The sequence below is a fragment of the Ursus arctos genome, unplaced genomic scaffold, assembly GCF_023065955.2.
Source record: "Ursus arctos isolate Adak ecotype North America unplaced genomic scaffold, UrsArc2.0 scaffold_5, whole genome shotgun sequence".
Classification (NCBI taxonomy): domain Eukaryota; kingdom Metazoa; phylum Chordata; class Mammalia; order Carnivora; family Ursidae; genus Ursus; species Ursus arctos.
Window position 1 is genome coordinate 70,837,654 of NW_026623067.1, and position 21,444 is coordinate 70,859,097.

At 39.9% G+C, this 21,444-nt stretch overlaps 1 long non-coding RNA gene across 1 annotated transcript in view; it reads right to left on the reverse strand.

Moving 5' to 3' along the window:
* Nucleotides 1-21,444, reverse strand: part of LOC113255117 (uncharacterized) — a 913,389-nt gene that overhangs the window by 10,442 nt on the left and 881,503 nt on the right. The window contains exon 25 of the long non-coding RNA XR_007190393.2: nucleotides 13,307-13,402. This is a non-coding gene — a long non-coding RNA (uncharacterized LOC113255117). The remainder of the gene's footprint in view (nucleotides 1-13,306; nucleotides 13,403-21,444) is intronic.

Here is a 21,444-nt window from a genome sequence, read left to right on the forward strand (position 1 = left end):
TATCAATCATAGCAAATCATCATTCTCTGAGGGTGGGTTAGATCTTTTTTTTAAAAAAAAAAACTCCTTGAACAAATAATTATTAGGTGCTTACTAAGTGGCAGGCAGTATACCAGGAGCAAGGAGCAAGACAGACATGGTTTCTGCCTTCGAAGACATTTAAGATCAAATCTGAGATGAATGTCTGAGCCCTGGATAATACCTTTACTGATAAGAACAAGATGTGACTGTACAGTGACAATCTTAACTGCCTCAAATGACAATTTTAAAGAAGAGATTTAAAACATTTTGAGTAATGGCAGCATATCTGGAATAATGCTCAAACACACTAACTAGAAGACAAACACTGACTTTCTATGCATACAGTACAGTGCTCTATAGTTTATAAAACATTTTACATACATTATATCATTCTCTTCTTGTAGGAATTCTGCATTGTCAACTGGGTTTGAGTAACACTCACCTCTCCTATAAAATAACTTATCTCTAGGTGTCTTCTAGTTCTAAAAGTCTGTGATTCTTATGTCCGTACCTCCATCCTTTCACACTGTAACGTGGTTCATTACTTGAGAATAGTTCATTGTCATCTATCTGCTGGGGACCTTCCACCCAGAGATGAGTATCCAATATCTTCTCTCCTGGGGTAGGGCAGGAGGCGTGGCAAGGGATGGACTGGGCTCACGCTCAGCCATAGGGTGAGGAGCAGAGTGAAGTTTAAGTTCAAGGTGAGAAAACTCCCCTGGGAGTGCGGGAGGGTCTGAAATGTCAAGTTCACAAGATCAAGCAGCGCTAGAATCAGACTCAAAAAAAAAAAAAGAAAAAAAAAAAAAGACTTCTTTTTCTGGATGTTAGAGACAGAGCCCAGAAACCATTAGAGTGATAAGCCAAAAATGTGAACAATTTTAAAAAATTGGCTACTCCCGCCCCCCTCAACCTGTCAGTGGTTAAACAGCAAAAATAAGAGAAAATGCAGCTTTGTTCTAAAACTTTACCTCATCAGCTTTTCCAACCAGTAGCTCATTCTTATGAGAAAATGGAGAATGTTTATCAAATAGAAAATCTTTGCCGTTCTATCATGATTTCCTCATAAAACATGTATTTACAGTTTGAAATTGTTATCTCAATCTTAATGTCATTGGGCCTTCTTTGTCTATATCAAAAATAATATTTATAAATCCAGTTATTAACATTAAGGTTATTAAGATCTAAAAAAATCTCTCTTCTGTAAAAATGTACACATAGTTAGTAAAAATTAATAGGTTTCAAGACTTTGCTGCTCATCCCAGAAAATTAAGTGGAGTGTTTGTTTGAGTATCTCGTAGCCACACAAAGAGCTAAAGTAGCCTTTGAAGACTCTGACTACACACACACACACATACAGACACACACACACACATACAGACACACACACAATGGGGATGCAGGGGCAAGTAAATTGTGAGAACATCTCTAGGAGTTCTGGGTGTGACAGGGCCCCTTTGCAAAAACTTGTACTTTGGACCCAAACCATTTCACTGCCATGATTAGAGTTTATGCCTGTATTAAGCAGACTGTTCCAGGTGAGATGCAAATACAGTGGATGAAATTATGTACCACTCATGGGTAAAGGAAATTGCTAATCATGGGTTTTAGTTTTCTAGTTCCGGTTTGGTGTCATTTTCATCCCCGTGCACATTTAGTAGCCGTGTTTCAAACTAATCCAAAAATTGATTTTGCCTGTTTTCCTAAGTATCTCGGTGTTTTTCTCGTCAGCCATATTCCAGAATTCTAGCACCAATAAGTCTGCTTGCAGGCCTTTTTGCTTTGCTGCTGTTGTTTTCTTTCCCTGAACAAATTTATAACATTAGGTCTCACTTTATCGAGAAGCTTTATTTTCCATCTGCTCTCCATTTTTGCTCTATTATTAGGCTATGCTTCTGGTATTCTGATCCTGCTTCATTTCCAGGACTCTAGTTGACGTCAGCGGGGAACCTAGGCAGAGGAGGAGAGCATAATACTGGGCTTGGCTCCACAGACTGTTTTGGGAAAAGCGTCTGGTCTCTTTGAGGTGGGACTTCCGTTGGATGGACCCCCTCTTCTTTTCCTACAGACAGTGGAGCCTCTGTATCATATTTCATGCAACCACTGGTACAGGATGATGTACTTGCTCAACCCCCCAAATATATTGACTTTCTGTTAAAAGGCTTTTAACATAAATTTTAAGAGATTAACAAGATACATCACCGACTATTGCTGAGAATGCAGGGATTTTAACTATGTTTCTCCTCCATTGATTTTAGTTCATATATTTTAACCACCCCCTTATTTTACTGTACCTTTTAATTTGTTATTCATTTGTTTGAAACCAGAACTCTGCTGAGGCGCTCTGGACCCACAGGAACTGAAATAGTTTGCCTTCATTATCTGGTAGACCTGCTCGAGTCTGTAGCCCCTGACAGAAACCACAAGACTGTACAAACTGGCAACTGTGGGTTTGTCTGTTCTCTATTGATTCTATTTCTGGAAAAAAAACATGAACCAATGGGTGAGCCATGTGACTGTATAACTTGCCCAAAGCTCTCATCATAAGGGGGATGGAGACCTTTTGCAGACAGGTCATGATGGGACCTCAACACTTTTCTGTTTGTCTTTCAACCATGACTTTTGAAAGATTCGACTTACAAGTTTAACTCCTTAGATTCTGAAATATGAAACTGCTATAGAATTATGGTATTCTATAGCATGTGATTTAAACTTGGTCATATTGTCCCAAGCATCTAACGAAGTATGTAATATAGATTTGATATAACCTTGCTTATAAAGCATCTTAGTTCTTTCTTCCAATGTGAGGATTACAAGGCAACTCCACCATAAAATTTTAAAAGAAAACAATATTCACATACTTTTCAGACTATATAGCATTTATAGTTTATATAGCATCTGACATAGCATTTCCTTCTCTTGAGCTTTGGTGCTGGTGTCAAATACCAATACTCAACTAAGTAGAATTCATGACTTCTCTGTGGTATGGCCCTAATGAAAGGGTTCTGGTTTTGGCTCTAACAAGCTGTGTGTCCTTGATCTCTCTCCTTCTCCATTACATGTCAAGATCTCTAATGCCTGTTCTAGTTTTAATATTCCAAGTGAATAAAAGCCCTTGAAAACACCAGAGAGATCCAGGTAGTGGAGAACACATCCTGTTAAACACACACTCACACACACACACACACAAACTCAACAGAACAACCAAAATAGCTCCCCTCTCCTCCTCCCCCAACAATGACAATGCAGCCATCTGTTGGACGTTCCATTTCACTTAGCAGCTGCTCTCAGATACAGAAATCTGCATTCCTCCGGCTCATGCTGGTATGCATGCAGCATGTGTGGGTACTAGCATTTGACTCTCCCACCCAAAGAAGTGGCTTTCATTGAATAAAAATGATCACAGAAGGTTTCTTACTCTCCCATCATATAGAATGCCTTTTTCCTGATAATAGGCATTTGGAGCTATCTCTGCTCCTCTGTGTATTAAAATAAATTCTCTTAGAGATATCCACATCAAACAATCATCTAAAATTAAAGAGAACAACCAGGAAAAGGCTTCAGTGAGGCTCTTGTCTTGCCAGAAACTTCCGCTTTGAAAGGGAGTAGAAGAGGTTGGAATATAAAGTGCCATTCTGCTTTTATTTTGTCAATACCCCCAACATTGCACTTAAGCACTGAGAAATGGTATTGTTTAAAAGGAACCAGGAGGCTTTCAAAAGCAGCATTAATCTTACCACCAAACTGAATGAAAATATGTAAGATGAATCTCCAAAGGGGACAGAAAAGCCCTTTAAATCCTCTACCCCCACCCCCTTGCCTCTTCTCCAGGCTGAAATTTCGTCCTCTGCGTGGTATATTATATGAAGTGGTATATCATTTAAAAAGAGGCACTTGGGTTGGGGGTTGGGAGGAGCCGCAGTTATAAACAACAACAAAAACCTACAGGCACTGTAGACAGAGAACCTTGGGTAAAATTGGATCTGCTTTTGAGTACATAATTTAGGACATTTGTTACAAGATTACTGTGGTTTTCTATAAATGTTAGTTTGCTGTATTATTTTCCATGAACTACTTTTCCAAAATGCAGAATATTTGGCCCCCCAAACATGGAAGCAGTAAAGCTCAGATGAGGCACTGATTCATGGGGAGTCACTCAGAAACAGCTGGTCAGCCATCTGCAGCCCCAGAGTCCTCTTATTTTTACTTTATTCAGCTAATTCTTTATGTAGAGGGGAAGACGATGCATCAATCCTGGGAGAAGAGCGTGGCTCATGTAAGAAAATGATGACTCACTCCTGCCCGAGACTGGGATCTGGTGGCCTGGTGTGCTGATCTGGAGGGCGGCAAGTTTCCTATGTGCATTAGGCTTTCAACTCTTTGCTACATGTGCATTATTTTCTGTGCATCCTGTTCTTTGGGAAAAGGAAAGAAATAATGATTTGCCATTGATTGTTTTGTGGGAATTGTTCCAGATTAGAGCACCCTTGAGAGCCATAACTTGTCTTTTCAAGGCAGGCAGAAGACCCTGCAGAATCAGGGATGAGCCTGCAAGTGAGACCTGTGTGTGTGTCCACTTCTCTCTCAAATGCCACTGAATTAGGCCTTTTAACTGCCCTAGATACTGTGGTCAGAAAATGTTGGCAATAAAGGCAATGTCTGACATAGATTAAAAGATAAACCATGACTCAGTGCCATAATCACGTAAGTGAAAAATGCTGAGTAAGTGTTTAGGCATTGCTGTTTTATTTTACATTACTGTCATAAAGTTGGGGATAATTCAATCAGAACAGCCTTTTGCCTTCCAGAACAGGTAAGGGGGCCTTGTCGACAGAAGATGGATGGTTATATTATCCCTTCCTTGTGTTACCCAAAGCAGTTCATTTGATGACAGAACCAGATGACTGTGTGAGAAGGAAAATGTTCCTCCAGTTCTACGAAGAAGGCTCTTTGGTGCGTGGGTCTACGCTGCTTATAGGCAGGTGTAATTATAGCTTAATCAAATCCTTCTGTGTCCCTGGAGACCACTTTTGGCACACCTTTAATATTTTCCTTGAATCATCAAAATCTTTTACCCATTCTCCCCATAAACATGGGTGTGTGTGTACAGATACACACTGTGTGTGTAAATGAATATCTTCCTTAGTTTATTTATCTTAGCTTGTTATCACGAACTTTTTTAAATTTCCTTAATGACTTCAAGATAAACCTTAATTTTTTCAGATTAAAAAGTAGAAAAGATAAACTTCTGTGCATTTAACTCATGTAACATTATTAAACCCAGAACGTGATTTACTGATCACCTTTAATTTTTCTGGTGTGTAACCTAGGACAGTTGACTAGAACAAAAGGCAAATGCGCTTTTAATTGAAAACGCATACAATTTTTAAAAAAGAATCGGAAAACCATCTGTACTGTAAACTTTTGTGTCTCTTATTCATTCCTGTTTACTCTGCTATTCAATCCAAATAAAGATTGTTTCCACCTCAGCAACACAAAAATCACATGGACTATCCTTCAGGCTGTCAGTCAGAGGAAAGATATACATATGCCCAAAGTATACACTTGTGCTTGTTCACAGTGTTATTTGGGGAAAATATGTTACATGTTCTCCTGGCTCTCCTAGTTTTACATTTTGAATTAATGCAATTTATTCTAATTTATGACAACTGTTTGAAAGACTTGCTCTCCATTTTTCCCATTTATAAAGAATTATTTACAAAAAGAGGGAAAAGCAGGAGGGAAAGTAGGTCGCTTTGCATAGTCAGGTGTAAGAACTGAGTGGACTCTGTCTTGGAGTCAGCATTGTGTTCTAGGGCTGACTGTCAGGATGTCTTTCGAAGCACCATTTTCTGCATGTTTGGAGATAGGAATGAAATTAAGGAGAAGCTTTCTTCTTCTAAAAGAAAGCCTTATACAATTGAGTTAATTATCTCCTCCTCCTCTCTTGTTCTCTCTTCCTGTATTTATATAGCAGCTATCTCCATAGTACCTACACACCTTGATGATAAGAGTGCTATTTTAGGGGGGAAAAAAGGAAGAAAGGGAGGGAGGGAGGAAGAAGGAAGGAAGGGAGGGTGGGAGGAAAGAAAAAAATCAAGGCAGGGGAAAAAACAAAAAACAAGCCCAGATTCTTCCTTGTCCTAGTATAAGGATCCTTTAAGGCCCCAAATCATGGGGAATCTCAGTGATTTTAGAGGTCTTTTAAATAGCTCTGAATAAAAGGGATTGGCCTCACGGTAGCTAGAACAGTGCCTCAACCACAGTCGGCATTTAAAGAATACTTCTTGACTGGCATCACTAGTATCTATTCTTCTCAGATTCCTTGTTTAAAAACAAAGTCTCATCCCCAAGTGCTCTGCTCTGCCTTGCTTATTCTAAAAGGACTGCATGCTGGAGAAGGAGCTCAGACACAAAGACGATAGGGAGCTCATGTTGATTTCAGAGCCAGTTTAGGATCTAGATCTCTGTTGGGGCTTTCATGAAATTCTACTGGCCCATGGTTCTTATCCTGCTGATTATATATATTCACAAAGTGGTGTATGGATACATATAACTTCTTCAGCTACTAATATCCTTAAAAGAAGTCATAAGTCAATAGAAACTAAAACTTATTAATATGTGTCAGACATTGGTCTAATCTTCTCATTTGTATTAACTCACTTCTCATAACATCTCTGGGAGGTGTGTCTTATCGTCGTCGTCGTCGTCATCATCATCATCATCATCATTGTTTTATAAAGGAGCTGAGTGATGGAGAGGTTAAGTAGTCCATGATTCTATAGTTAGTAATGACCAGTGAAGGGGATTTGAACCCAGACAGTCCTACTCCAGCGTCCAGTGTTCTTAACTACCACACTATGCATCCTCTCTCTCGAAGTACTTATCAGTTCCATCCTGGTTAAGAAATTAGGGCTGGGAACAAACCTTTAGGATTATATGATTTTAGGGGCTATATCCTGCCAGTAGAGTACTGATCTGCTGAACCTCAAATCTAATCTAACCTCAAGGTTGGCAGCTGACCGCAAGACTCCCAAGAAAGTACTATCCTAAATTATCCTTTGTTTATGTGATTTAAAAATGTTTAAGCAGTGCATGCTAACCTGTGGAACCCATGGTCTTACATTAAAATCATACATTAATTAAACAGCCATTTACTGAGCAACTACAATGTAAAATTACTGAGGATACAATGAGAAATCATTTTGTTTTTATGGATATATCAATCTGTTGGGTGGGAGGAAATTAAACACATCATTTTAAATGTTGCTTAAGTATGACTGGTGGAATCTGCACGATGTGGTGGTGGCAAGGAAGATGGATTTTGATGTGTGGATGGTGGAGGTTAGTACAGACAAGGGATCAGGCTAAGGCATGCACATGGAGGTCTGTGTTCTTGAGCTTACGTCTTAAAAAGCTAATATTTATGTAGTCAGAACTAGATGAGGACAGTTTAAGAAGAGGAAGCAGTTTGTTCAAAGACTTGAAGATATGAAAGATATTGCTGTAAATATGGTATAGCTGGAATGAGGTACCAAAGTGATGAGAGATGGGCTAAAAGGGTAGCAGAGATCAGACCACAAACGACCACCTGTGACTTCTATTCTAGGTGTGCCAAGATGATAAGCAGGGCACTAGTCTCATCAAACCTCTTTTTTGAAAATAAGCTCAGAAGTTGATGGCCTGGAGGAAGGTAAAGCTAAAGAGAAAAGAAGCAGGGAAGGAATCTTCTAGAATAGTGCTAGACACTAAACATAACCTTTAGTGCTCAGAACAATCCTATGTACAAGACATTATCTCCATTTTATAAATTTTTTAAAAACCTGGGAATTGTTGAGTAACTTGTACAAGATCTTGTAGCAAGTGACAGCTGTTTTAATTTCATATCAGTTGGACTCCAAACCCTACCCACTTCCCACTATCTCATGCTGTCTATTTCAGTGTCTTAAAAAAAAGTCTACACTCTTTGAATCACTCAGAACTTTACTGCATTGTCCAGATTCTCTTTTCTAACTCTGCCCATACATTCTCAGCCTCTTCTGTTACATACCTTCCTCTCAGTGCTTCCTGGTTCTCACTTCTGTCTGCAGCACCCTACTCTTCTTCCCCTCCTTCCTCTGTCTGTCTCTCCCCCTGACTAGATCCCTCCTTCTGAAGCAATCCATACCTTCCACACATCCCCTGCAGGCACCTGAGAACCACCCTGCCCCCTCTGCCCCTCTAATACTCAACAGAGAAGGTGTCCCCAGGTCCTATTGTTTCCATTTTTAAGTCTTTCTCAAGTTCCTTTGTTGCAGGTTTGGTTAAACTGATCATCACTCTTACCTATACTATTGCAACAGCATTTAAACTAGTCCTTAACTACATCTGGATAATGAAGTGATGATCTCAAACCTTATTTCCCGTTGCTTATAATAAGCACTCGATAAACATTTGTTGGATGAATGATTGAATGAAACTAACTTGCTTAAACTGACATAATTAAAAGAATTAGAGGTACATGTGATCTAAAATAATAACTTCATTTTTTTCAGTTGCTATCCCGAGGTAGCTAGTAATACTTAAAATATTTATAAACAAAGCATCAGCATTGACCAGTTAGAGTGGGCACAGGCTGGGTGTCACTCTCCATGTGTACTCTGGCTAGAGTGGGTTAGTTAGTGGGTTAGGTTTTTATTAGCAGAGAGTCCCCTCAGTTGAGTTACTCTCATTTATAACAGGCAGAACAGCTTCTGCACAGAGTTCTCTGACTTTGGATATCATCCTAGAAGCCTCTTCTCGCTCCAGCTGACTTCCTCTCTGAAGCAGCTGAAGGACCAAGAGCGTGGAAGTAAGATTCATAGATGGGATCTGGGGCTTTAAAAAGAGAACAGCTCCTGTGTTCTTGGTGGATGTGAAGCAGAGAGGAGCACCGCCCTCCACATTTGCCCTATTCTCCCCACAAATTTTCTGCAGAAAGACCTCTGAGGGGTACACATGGAACTCCCCTTGTTTTGGAACCCTTCTCTTTCCATGGATTTTCAGTCTCTGGCCCACTTTCCTCCCAGTCTACTTGTCTCTCTATCTCACCTTTTTTTGTTACTTATGAGTCTTTCTGCCCATGCCAATGCCTTTCCCCTTCTACTTCCCTTTTTTTCCTCTTCCACAAACCATTCCCATTTCCTTAACTGAATAAAACTGTAACCTTGTTTCAAACTTAGCATTTTCATTAAAGAAATTTTTATCACCTAAGGATCAAATAAATATTGCTTTTTGTGATTCCCTTTCTCACAAAAACAAAGTCAAGCCAAAAAAAATTTTTTTAATTGGATAAAAAAACCTTGAATATATCAGTTTTTTGTTCTAATGAAGCAGTGATTTCTTGTGCCTAAAAAAACCCCTACTGTGGTCGGAGTGCTTCAACAAATAAAAAAAGCAAATGAAAGGAGAGACTGGTACTTTTAAAAAGGAAGTGGGTGAGGAGGAGGAGAAAAATGGAAGAGGAGAATTTCATAAATCAAAAGTTAAAAAGGAAGAAAATAGAAAAAGAAAAAAAGAAATTGGGCCAAAAAATAAATAGCCTGTAATGACTATACCCTCTCTTTGGTTCACGGTCTTGACCTTCTCAGCATAGGTGGAATTCCTGTCCAGCCAAAGGAAAACTAGCCAGACGGCAAGAAATCACATGTGGTTTTATTCATTAATTTTCTGAGCACCCACTATGTACCAGGTACTGTTCTAGGCAACTGTAAATCTTCTAAGAATAACTTATGTTGTTGATCTTTTGTGTTTCTTTTTATGTTAAGAGCATGTTCTTTTCAGGGGAACATTTATTTTGTCAGCCTCCCTTTTTGTGAGTTGCTTTGTGTGCCAGCCAAAACCAAAGGCAAAAAGTAGGTAAAAAGCAAAAGAATAAAATCATGCACATAAAAATCTTATAAAGATTTGTATTCAGTCTACTGTGGAGAGAAGGTTCAGCCCTTTTCTTATTGTGTTTGCATCTGTTTCCTTATCCCCAAAAGGAATTAGCCGAATAAACCCCTACTGTACCTGGTGGAAGTGATGCACAGCGGCAACTTCACTTGTGCGGCTGGATATTAATGGTAATGCACAGGAGTTAAATATAGCACAAAGCAAGTGTGTCAGAAGGGAAAAACAAAGCAACTAACTTCATGCTGCAAGAGGTAGGGTGGGGGAGGCGAGGAGATTATACACTTAGGCACCAGGATAAACTGCAAAAGTGGTAAACTGGTGAGAGGAGAATGTGGTGAAGATTCAGAACTGAGTTCATGCTAACCTAATATCCTCAAAGGCAAACCCCAAGAATGCTGCCCAGATGGGTTTGAAGGGGGGGTCTGGAACAGAGAGAAATCTGTGAGGATGTTGATGAATAAGCAGGCTCAACAGGAAAGACAGGGTTCTCTAAGTTTTCTGGTTCTTTTCCCACTTCAAACAGGAGATGAGTACTAAGTCCATACCCCACTGGCTACAACTGGTAGTAGCATATGCTGGTCCTATAAATCTACATAGTTCCCATTGCCTGATTGTTAGATACCACTCTGAAAAACTTTGGAAGTGCTTCATGGGCAATGGCTTAAGTGAAGGAGCTTGTTCTAAGAAGCTGATCCATGGTCAGGAGAGTTTTGCCTACAGCCATGGAAATTCTGTCTTCAAGATGTACCCCATCCTTTCCTTAGGACACTGTGTGATGTATGAATCAAAGCACTGGATGGGGGGGTTAGGAAAACTGTATTTAAGAAGCAATTCTTTTATTACACATCTATGTCATCTTGAAAAGTAAACTTCTCAGCATGTTTTTTATTTATTTTCATTTCTATAGTAAGACAGTTAAACCAGATGACCTCTGTTGTTCTTTCTGGTTCTGACATTCCAGATTCTGGGTAAATTAATTTAAAATGCCCCCATTTATGACCAAATATATAGAGTTGTGGCGAATCCTTCAGCCACAAGGCACGACAATATGGCCATCTGTGCTTGGAACCTGCTGTGGAGGAGCCTAACCTTCCTCAAGATACTGATCATCTCCTTTTGGGGAAGATTTTTTTCCCAGAAATCAGAAGAGCCACCTCTATACCTGAGTGCAGCTGAGTGAATCCTACCTCTATAGTTAACTGATACGTCCCCTGGGCTTAGAACAGTCATTGGCACTTACTAAGTGCTCAGAAAATCTTTGATGAATGAATAAAATAATTATCTCCTGGGAAACTGAAACCTAAATGGGACTTAAAAGACTGTAAAGGACAAGGAGCACTTCTTTCAGGGCATGCAATACTAAGTGTAACCGAGGGTAAGAGCAAGAAGTCAGTGTTCAAATCCTGACTCCATCACTTCTATCTTGCTGACCACAGGCACACTACTTAATCTTTCCAAGTCTAATGCTCTTCCGGGGAAAGTGGGGTTAAAATGGTATCACCCCCATGTGGACATTGTGAAAGGTGAGCAACTACTGAATGATGAGCCCAGTGACTAATAAATTATGAGTTGTTAATAAATATTTACTTAAGTCAAGTTTGAGCTCTGAGAAAACTTCTAAAGCCATAGTGGTGCAGGTGTATTCTGTTAAAGAGCTAGTTAACTAGTTATCTAACAACATTGAAATTGACATTTCTTTAAGATGTTCTCTATTGAGCCAGATTGTTTTGGGTGGTAAGGGGAGCTAGGAAGGGCTCATTTAAGAGAGAGTAAGAGTAAAGAAGAAATAAGCAGGTTATCAGCTAGTATCTAGTGAAAAGTGAATTCAGCAGAGAGAATACACAGGTTCTAGTTTGGATGTGATGAAATGACATGAGCTGTGGTTTGAGGCATTAATACAGGGCCATCTGGGGGGATGGTGAGCTTGAACCATACAGAGGTTCATTTACTAGGGCAAAACGGCACTGGCCAAGTTGGTTCAAGTATCTGTCTAGGGTGAAGGCAAAGTGCCCAGAGGATATTGTCCAAGCTCATGTTGGGCCTCAGCAAATATGAGGGCTGGTTGTACTGTGCACAGGGAATGCTAGAGAGTTTTCTGACACAGCTGCTTTTGGCTTTGGAGATATCCTCTCTTTTAGGGCAGGACCAGCACAGACAGTGATTTGAAAGGATAGGAAGCCAGGGATTAGCAAGTGCTGGGCAGGGTGTTTGTTAGACCATGAACAAGTGAGGGTGGGATGCACGGGTGGGCTCAAGCCTTAAGAAGGCAGGTAGGTAAGAGGCTGGGGAAAAGGCAGAAGACGTGCCTTGCTTGTAGGAAGACTCTGAGGCTTTCCATTTGAGTTAAAATAGAAGAAGGGGGAATAGAGAGTTAAGGAGAGAGTGCTTCAATTTAGAGACTCCAGGGCCACCCAAGTTCTACTCTGCTCATGGGTTAAATATCTGGTAGGCATCAGAAATTAATTCCAAGTTGCACCATGTGAGATTGACAGCACCCATATGCATTCTGCTTTGACACGATTGGCTCAGAAAGTTAAGCTGGCTGTAGAGACAGTTGATAAAGAAACTTGGCAGGGGCTGGTAGCAGAGCTACAGAGAAGAAATAAAAGCAAAGAGAGGAATAAGGAGATGAAAATGAAACTAAATAACACTGACCACAAGGAAAAAAAAAACAACCTAAACATTAAAAAATGAGTAAATGGCTTATTTCTCAGATCCAAGAAAGTTTATCTGAGGCAAAACAGGCTGATCCAGTAACTAAAGAATTTTCATGTTTCCAATGGGACCAGATCTGGGGCTTGCAATGAAAAACAAGCCACCTCCTTCCCCCACCTACTTCTCTTGGTTATCTAAGAGGCTAGAAAGAGTGATCACGTTAAAACAGATGGAACAATGCTACTATTCTCCGAAGAGTCTACAGGTCAAAGCTCAAAGAGAGACCTTAAAAAGGAAAGTGACATCAAGAATTACCTGAAGTAAACTGCAGAGGGACAGAAAGCAGCAGCAATCATTATGGTTTAAGAACAGAGGACTCTGCCAATGTAAATGGCCCACAGACATATTCTGTCCTCATACTGGGTAGAGATCTGCTGAGCGCTTGCCACAAGAGAGATTCTGAATATGGAGTGGTGTGATGGTACAGCTGGGGTGAGTTCCCACCAGGAAATGTAAAGTAGGGAAAAGCCTTGAAGTCTGGGGTGTCCACTTTATAATATAAACCTCACAAAACATTGAGGGAAGGTAAATGGGAATGTGGGAATCCAGATAGTATATTCCCTAGGGGTGCCCTGCTTTAACACCAACTGTCAATCTGGACTTCAATTACAAAATACCATAGGCTGGGTGGCTTAAACAACAGACATTTATTACTCACAGTTCTGGAGGCTGGGAAGTCCAAGATGAGGGTGTGGGAAGATATGGTGTCTGTTGAGGGCCTTCTTCCTACTTCATAGAGGGCCATCTTCTATGTCTGCACATGGAAGAAGCAATGAGAGAGATTTATAGGTCTCTAATATAAGGGCACCAATCCCATTCATGGGGGTGCTACCCCCTGACCTCTTCACCTCCCAAGGCTCCACTTCCTATACTATCACATTCGGGGTTATGATTTCAACACACGACTGTGGGGGTGGACAGAAACATTCAGTACATAACACTAACTTTAACCATTTCATTGTTTTCTTTGATCCGAACTTTTCCCTTACCCACTTTGGAACTCTAAGATATCTAGATTATCAACTAGAATTTTTTATAGGCCCAGATATTCTTTATATCATGTGACTTGCCTTCCTGCAGGACTTCACGTAACCTTAGATGCCACCCAACTGGTATGACTTATGAGATGCCAATAACATAAGTCAACTGTCAAAATGGAGCTATTTTCCTTGTGGTGCCACACATTGGGAATTATCAGTCATGAGCTCAGTTTTGTGGGAAATTTGCCTGGGAGACCTTGAGGGCTGAGATCCAGGAACACAGGAGAAATAGGGCATGATTAAGGTCTTGCATTTGAGTGACTGGTGGAAAATCTTAGAAATGATCTAGATCGATAATGATAATGGTGGGGGCACCTGTAGAGTTCAAATAGATTAAAATTATAAGACAAGTTTGTCCATAATTGTCCTCAAATTTGTCAAATCTGATTGTAATAAAGAACAAACCAGCAGTAGTTTGAAGACTTGCCTACTCATAATGTTGGAGGAAATGCCCAACACTCAGTGTTTCAAGTTGGTCTCTTGCACAAAAGTCACAGTGGTAACTTAGACATTCTTTGATTAAATTAATGCAGGTAAATTGTTTTCAGGATATAAAGCAATCTAGAAACTGACTTGAGATCTGAGAACCATTTTTGTTTTCAACACAGTCACTTATTTTATACAGGTTTATAAAGTTGACTCATTTACTCACTAAAAAATTTAAATAGTTAACTACTATAGGAATAATATAATTAAAATAAAAATATTGAAAGCATACTTGATTGTGTTATTTTCTTAATGTCTATTATAATGAAAGTCTTTTTTCAGCACCATGGAAAATCTGCAGAGCACAGTCAGGGGGGTATGACTTGACCAAGCAAAGGACTGGTATGATTTGAAGGGACAGTGGAGAATAGAACATTTGTTTGGCTTAAATTGGGCAATTTTATTTAAGAAGCTCCAGAACAATACACAAAAACTACATATGCCATCCAACCCTGTCAAGAAATACCATTCCAATGTTGCGGAGCTGTGCCAATTCAACTCAGAGTGCCATCTTCAGTCAGCCTCATATGGCAGTGAGGATTCAGTGAAGAGTCAAACCATTTCCAGTTTCCTTTAATCTCTGGGAAATGGATTTAGGAGGCCAATGTGCCTTTGCCACATTGCTGGTAAAATAGAGCAGCAAGCACAAGTCTCTGTGATTGCTTCTAACTTTATAATACTCAGCAGCCATAAGGAGCAAGTATCTTCAAATATATACTGATTTTTGTCAAGGACTGCAAACTTTCAGATTCCAAGTCTTTTGAAAACAAAGGAAGACAATGAATAATGAATAGCAACTTCAGAACAGGCAAAGCTAATTCTATTTTGAGGCTCCAGTAGGTCTTTTTTGGTTATGTTTAGGTCAGGCAACCATCGCTGAAAAGTTAAGTCAGTTCTTGCAAGTTACTTTTCTATTTAACTAATAAGGATCCTGGAGACTTTTCTTATGACAGTCTGATGGATTCTGTGTTCCACCTGGCAGGGTCTTACTGCATGGCCTCCGGAAAATTAGGGGAAAGGGCAAATTTATTGTCATTCACTTTGTTCACTAGTGGCCGTGCAGTAACACATTCAGTGTTAAAGTGGACATGAATAACTTTTGATTTTTGTAGGCACAGCCACAGACCTCGCTTCAGCCAGAAAGCTGGGGCATCCTCAACTTTTTCTTTCTAATCCCTTGAATTTAAATAATCACCAATCCTGCTCTGACCTGCTTCCTAAATTGCTCTTTTTCTTCTCCTTTCCTCTCCATTGCCACTGCCCTACTTTGAGCTCTCAACATTTTTTCTGGAATGTTATATTTGCCCTGTTGGTGATTCTAGCTTTCTGTTCACAGCAGTCCAAATCAGCTCACATATTGGCAGTGCCGATTTTCTAACATTCCTGTCAAATAATATTAACCATCCCGATTAAAAAAAAAACAATAATGACAATTATGGTAAACCCAGAAACAAACTCCAGTGGCTTCCTATCACGTGTAGGACCAAGTCTGATTCTTCACAGGACTTTCAGATAAATTCACATTCTGGGCCCTGCCTATCTTGCTAGCCTCATCTTCTGCCATACTCCCTCATGTTTCCAGGGCACTAGCCAGACAAGACTATCTGCAGTTCTCTAAACCTGCCATGGTTCCTCATGCCTTTATACAAAACATCCTCCTTTAGCCACATTGCAAATTCATCTCTGAATCACCATGAGGACAGTTGCCAGCCAACCAAGAACACCCTGTTTGAAATATTATGTAAGAGATAAACTTCATTCATATTTGAGCCATTATGTAGTTTTGATTCTTTTTGCTACTGTAGCCTGTCTTGTCCTAAACTGCACCTGTGTATGAGTTAGAAAAACGTGTTCCTCCTAGGGGCCCCTGGGTGGCTTAGTCGGTTAAGCCTCTAACTCCTGATTTTGGCTCAGGTCATGATCTCAGGGTGGTGAGATTCAGCCCTGCACCGGGCTCTGCACTCAGCTGGGAGTCTGCTTGAGATTCCCCCCCCCAACGCTCTCTCTCACGCATGCACTCTCTCTCTCAAATAAATAAATCTAAAAAAAAAAAAAATGGGGGCGCCTGGGTAGCGCAGTCGTTAAAGCGTCTGCCTTCGGCTCAGGGCGTGATCCCGGCGTACCGGGATCGAGTCCCACATCAGGCTCCTCCGCTATGAGCCTGCTTCTTCCTCTCCCACTCCCCCTGCTGTGTTCCCTCTCTCGCTGGATGTCTCTCTGTCACATAAATAAATAAAATCTTAAAAAAAAGAAAAAAAAATGGAAAAGAGAAAGGTGCTCCTCCTAGAGGTGCATAGCTTGCCTGTTGGAGGGAGTGAAAGAATGAGGCAACCCCTTCTGACAGGTTCTAGGTAGATTGATAAACTCTCCCCTTTATGGTAACATAGAGTCACATAGCTTGACAGGCAGAGGTTGGGCTAGATTTCAGCTTTCACAGACCCATGCTTTGGGGTAGTACAAAAATGTCACAATCATATTCAGTGGTCCAGGAGTGCCCAGTGTGTAAGAGGAAGGACTTTACTAGGAAGTACAAAGACGAAGGACTAAATTAAAACCTTGGGGGTTAAAACCTTGGGGGTTATTACCTTGGGGGTGGATTAAAACCTTGGGGGTTATTAATAAGAAACTGTAACTTAGAGGGCAATGTAATGAGCTATTACAAACGTACAAGTCATAGAACCTCCAAGGAGGGAAAGAGTACTTAAAATTCAGAAAAAGTTTTACGTAGAAATCTGCATCTCCATTGGGCCTTTATTTTTTATTTTTTTAAAGATTTATTTATTTATTTGAGAGAGAGGATGAGCATGTGCTCCTGCAAGTCAGCGGGGGGTGGGGGTGGGGGGAGGGAAGAACAGAGGAAGAGGGAGAGAAGCAGACTCCATTCACTGAGCATGGAGCCTGACGTGGGCTGGTTCCCATGACCCTGAGATCATGACCTGAGCTGAAATCAAGAGTCTGATGCTTAACTGACTTAGCCACCCAGGTGCCCCTCTGCTGGACTTTAAATAACGTAAACTTCGATATTCAGAAAATGAATATCAGAGAGCACAGGAACATTCTGTTTAGTTGGAATAGTGTGGGAAAAAATATTAAGGTGTCAAAATGCACAGTTATTTATCTGGGGTATGAGGGTGGAGAAAAATGAGAATGGAAAGATAGGCCGGAACCTTATCATAGGAGGATCCACAGTAGGATTTTAACATGAATGTTCCATGAACCATACAAAAAATGGTTTTGAAGGGAGTAGCCTGGAGATACAACAAACAAGTTAGGAAAGCTACTGGAATTATTTAGGCAAGAAGTAAAGAGAGTCTGAATTAGGCCAGTAGCAGTCGGAAGAGAAGGAAGGGAGTGGATTTTGGAAGACGACCTGAGTACTTCTTGGTGTAAGGGAGGACAGAAAGGGACACAGAATGTAGGGTAATATTTAGGGGCTGGGTGCGCAGAGGAAAGTGGTAGGCTTAACATACACTGGGATGCCATGAAAAGGCACATGTTTCTGTAAAAGAGGAGTTCAGTTTTGAACTCCTTGAGTTTGATTGGATCTATATACAGAGACAGGGTTTATATCTTGTGTCCATCTTTAGGTTGTAAATAGCAAACACTTAAAAAGCTCTTACTGTATGCCAGGCACTACTCTAAGCACTTTAAACATATTAACTCAATAAATATTCAAGCACCCGTGAGGTAATTACTAATATTATCCTCATTTTACAGAGAGTTGATATGCTCAGAGTAGCTCAGTTAGGAAGTGGCAGAGCAGGGATTTTAACTTAGGAAGTCTGACTCAAAAACCCATGTTTTGAACTGGCACGCTACATTCTTCTTATAAACTCACTTAGGGAAAGAAGACTTCAGAAAGCAACAAAGAAAGTATAGGGGAGACTGTGGATGTTTGGGACTATTTCTAATAATTATTACTTATCCAAATACTTTTAGTGTCTTTGTTTCTTCTTAGTTGAGCATTAAGAATCTTTGGAAGCTCCCAGACCAGTAAGGTACAATTTAATAGATAGTCACCTTTTCCAGATAGAAATATGCTTCCGAAAACATTATACAAAAATAAATGGGAATGAGGAAAAAGGGAGGATCTGGTATTAGATTCTATCATAGGCAGAGGTGATTCTCAAAAATAATAACATGTTAGTGCCCCTTGGAGAAAGCCAGATTAATTTGTCAGCCTGGGCTCTCACTCTTTAGCCTTGTTCTTTATGGTTGGCCTTTAGCCAGAGCAAATCCTTCCAACTGACAGCTGTCAACTGCCACAGGTTACAGATTAAAGTGACAAACTATTCAGGATGATGGATAAAAATACTACAAACTCAGAGATCCTAAGAAGAATCCCTTATAACCAGATTCTCGGCACTAGGAGTAGATGTCCATCTCTCATACCCATTTCCTGGAACAATTTTGGCTTTACTGTAGCATGAATGGCTGGAAATAGTTCATTAATAATACTTTTCAGTTCATCTGGACCTTTTAACTAGAGTTTCTTCCCTTGTACATCCAGTTGAGAGACATGATTGATATATAGGATAATAGTCCAAATCTGCTATGCTTTCTTCATATCCTACCACATTTCCAGTGAGAAATGACTGGTAAATTAGTAATAGTAAACTGACATCTATATGAAATCTGGCATGTGAAGAAATCCAGTAAGGAGGATGGGTTGGGTGACCATACACCCCAGTGTGCTCTGGACAGTCCTGATTTACCCTTGATGTTTTAATGTAATTATTAATAACCCCTCCTGCACACTCTCAAAAGTGTTCTGGTTTGGTTCATAAAATATATGGTTATTATGATGAGGAAAGCACCGAGAGTCTTGGCCATAGAATTATAGACCTAATTCTCTATCCATTTAGATAATGAAGTATGGTTAGTTATTTGAAGGCAGTCTCAGAACTTCCTTTAAACAAAATCAAAGTGTAACAGTGAACCAAGAACTTTTCTCTATTTTTATCTTTTTTAAATTTATAATTTGTTGAATGATGAACAGCTGGATTATTCAACTAATTAAGACAATTAGAAATCTAAACCTAAACAAAGGATATGTAACAGCAAGTTATGATATGGTCTAGTGAAGTGAAGCACAGGCTATGAATTTCCTATTCCAACATCTATTCTCTCCCTCCTCCTGAGTAGGAGAACTCTGAATTTGTTTTGGGTGGCAAGGTGTCAAACTAAAAGACTATGTTCCCCAGGGTAATTTGCAGCAAGATTTGGCACGGTGATTAAGTTCTGGTCAAAGAAGTATATTCAAAATGTGTGGAACACTTCCTGGAAGTCTTATTAAAGAAGGAGAGAGCAGAACTTCCTTCTTCTATCCTAGAGTGCAGTGGAATGACTGGAACTGGAGAAGTCATCTTCAACCATTAGTGAACACACTGAAGGTGGCGGGGCAAGCCAAAAAAAGGGGACTGGTTTCCTGATGATCCTGGAACCACCATGTTAGTTCTAGACTACATGTCTCTGGATATCTTTCCTGTGGGAGAAAAATAAGCTCTTTGCTTGTTTATGGCACTGTTATTTTGCTTTTTGGTTGCTTGCAGGCAAACTTAATGACTCCAGGGGGGAAAAACATGAAAATTCCAAACACAGAGTTCAGAGTGGGTAACACTGAACTTTGAGGGAAGTGGGAATGTGTTAGGGAAGAATCTCTTTTAAGCGTTCACAGAACTTATAAAGGTGCAACTTACCTTTTGGGAGAAATGAAACTACTGAGAAAATCATGTATCTTATTATGTATAGCAATCATGATACTCCAAGTGTGAGCAGTAAAATGCCCTGAGTGTATTGGAAGTATCCCTAGGTGAATTAAAAGAATCTAGTATCCAGGTGCCCATACTTCAGCTTGGAGTCCTGGAATGTCTGGACAACTTTTTTTTTTTTTTTTAAAGGAAGGCATATTATAAAGTACTGCAGTATCAATTGACTACAAAATGCTTTCACAACTTCCCAGAAGAGTTTCAGCTCATTTCAGCATAACATGACCGGGTATGACTACCCATTACAATATGCTAGCACGTGAATTCATTATGTGCAATATCTAAGCCCATCAATGTTGATCTAAGCATTTCGATGGCCAGAGCTCATAGATCCATCTAAATACAAAGCCTGAAGTTTTGGCTTTCAGGAATACATCACGGACACATTGCCTTACCTCTCTGTGGAATCAGAGGGCTTACACTTGGGTATCTAAGGGCTTGCTAGGACTGGGAGCAGATGGTAGTTTTTATATGTTCTTTTTATAAATTCATTTTGAGCAGTTTTTTTTGCATGAATATTTCATTTATGACAGGGTGCTGCTTAGTTATATAAAAAGTAAATACATAACGAGCGAGGTGTAAGTATAGCAGCAATGTAGTGTTGAGGCTAATGGGTGGAGAGGATTTTAAAAATACAAAGAATTCTCATTTTCAAAAAGAACTTTGCAAACTTTAAGAGATAAATGACTTGTTTCTTTCCTACTTCCTTTATTCCTCTCCCACCCCCCATTCTGTTGTGTGTTAGTCCAGGGAAAGAGGAAGCTTTATGTTCAAGAAGTCAAGCATTGGATTTTCAATCCTTATTAGGGGCACTATTTTTACAAGTTTGAAAAAGGACAGAAACAGCCTATATAAAGTGAAAATAGCAAGGGCAAGAATCACAAACAGTAGCAGCCTAAGGTTAAGAGACCCTGGATGGCTGGATATACAACGAGCCGCAGGAAGGAAGAAGGATGGAAAACAACAGCTGCCGTAAGATGGAAACGATGAGCCTTGATCTTCGTAAGGGACAGGTGGCCAAGATATGCCTGCCATATACTTCCCATTGTGCAACATCATGTATATTGTCACCATGTTCTGGGCTTCAAAAACTGTTTCCAGACTTATTTTGCTTAGAAAAAAAATGTTGAAGCCACCTTGCAAAAATTTATCAAATCCAACTTCTCTATGGAGTTGTTTTAGCCCAAGCCTATACTATATGTTGCCACAATTAATTGGAATAGGTATTTCTTATTCTTAGCTCTATCTTAACCTAAGCTATATTAGCTGGTACCTAAAACTAAAAAACAGACAAACCCAAAACTCCTTCCAAAGCAACTGAAGTTTGGGTCGGTCCCTCAGATCTTGTGTGGTGGAAGAGTAGATACTGTGGTGATTTTGTGCACAGTATTTAGGAAGATATAAATAAAACAGATGTCCTGATGTCATTAAAATGACATTCATGTCTGCAATGATCTAAAGACAATGTGGGTTCTAAGAAGGTAACTATGATGATGAATTTC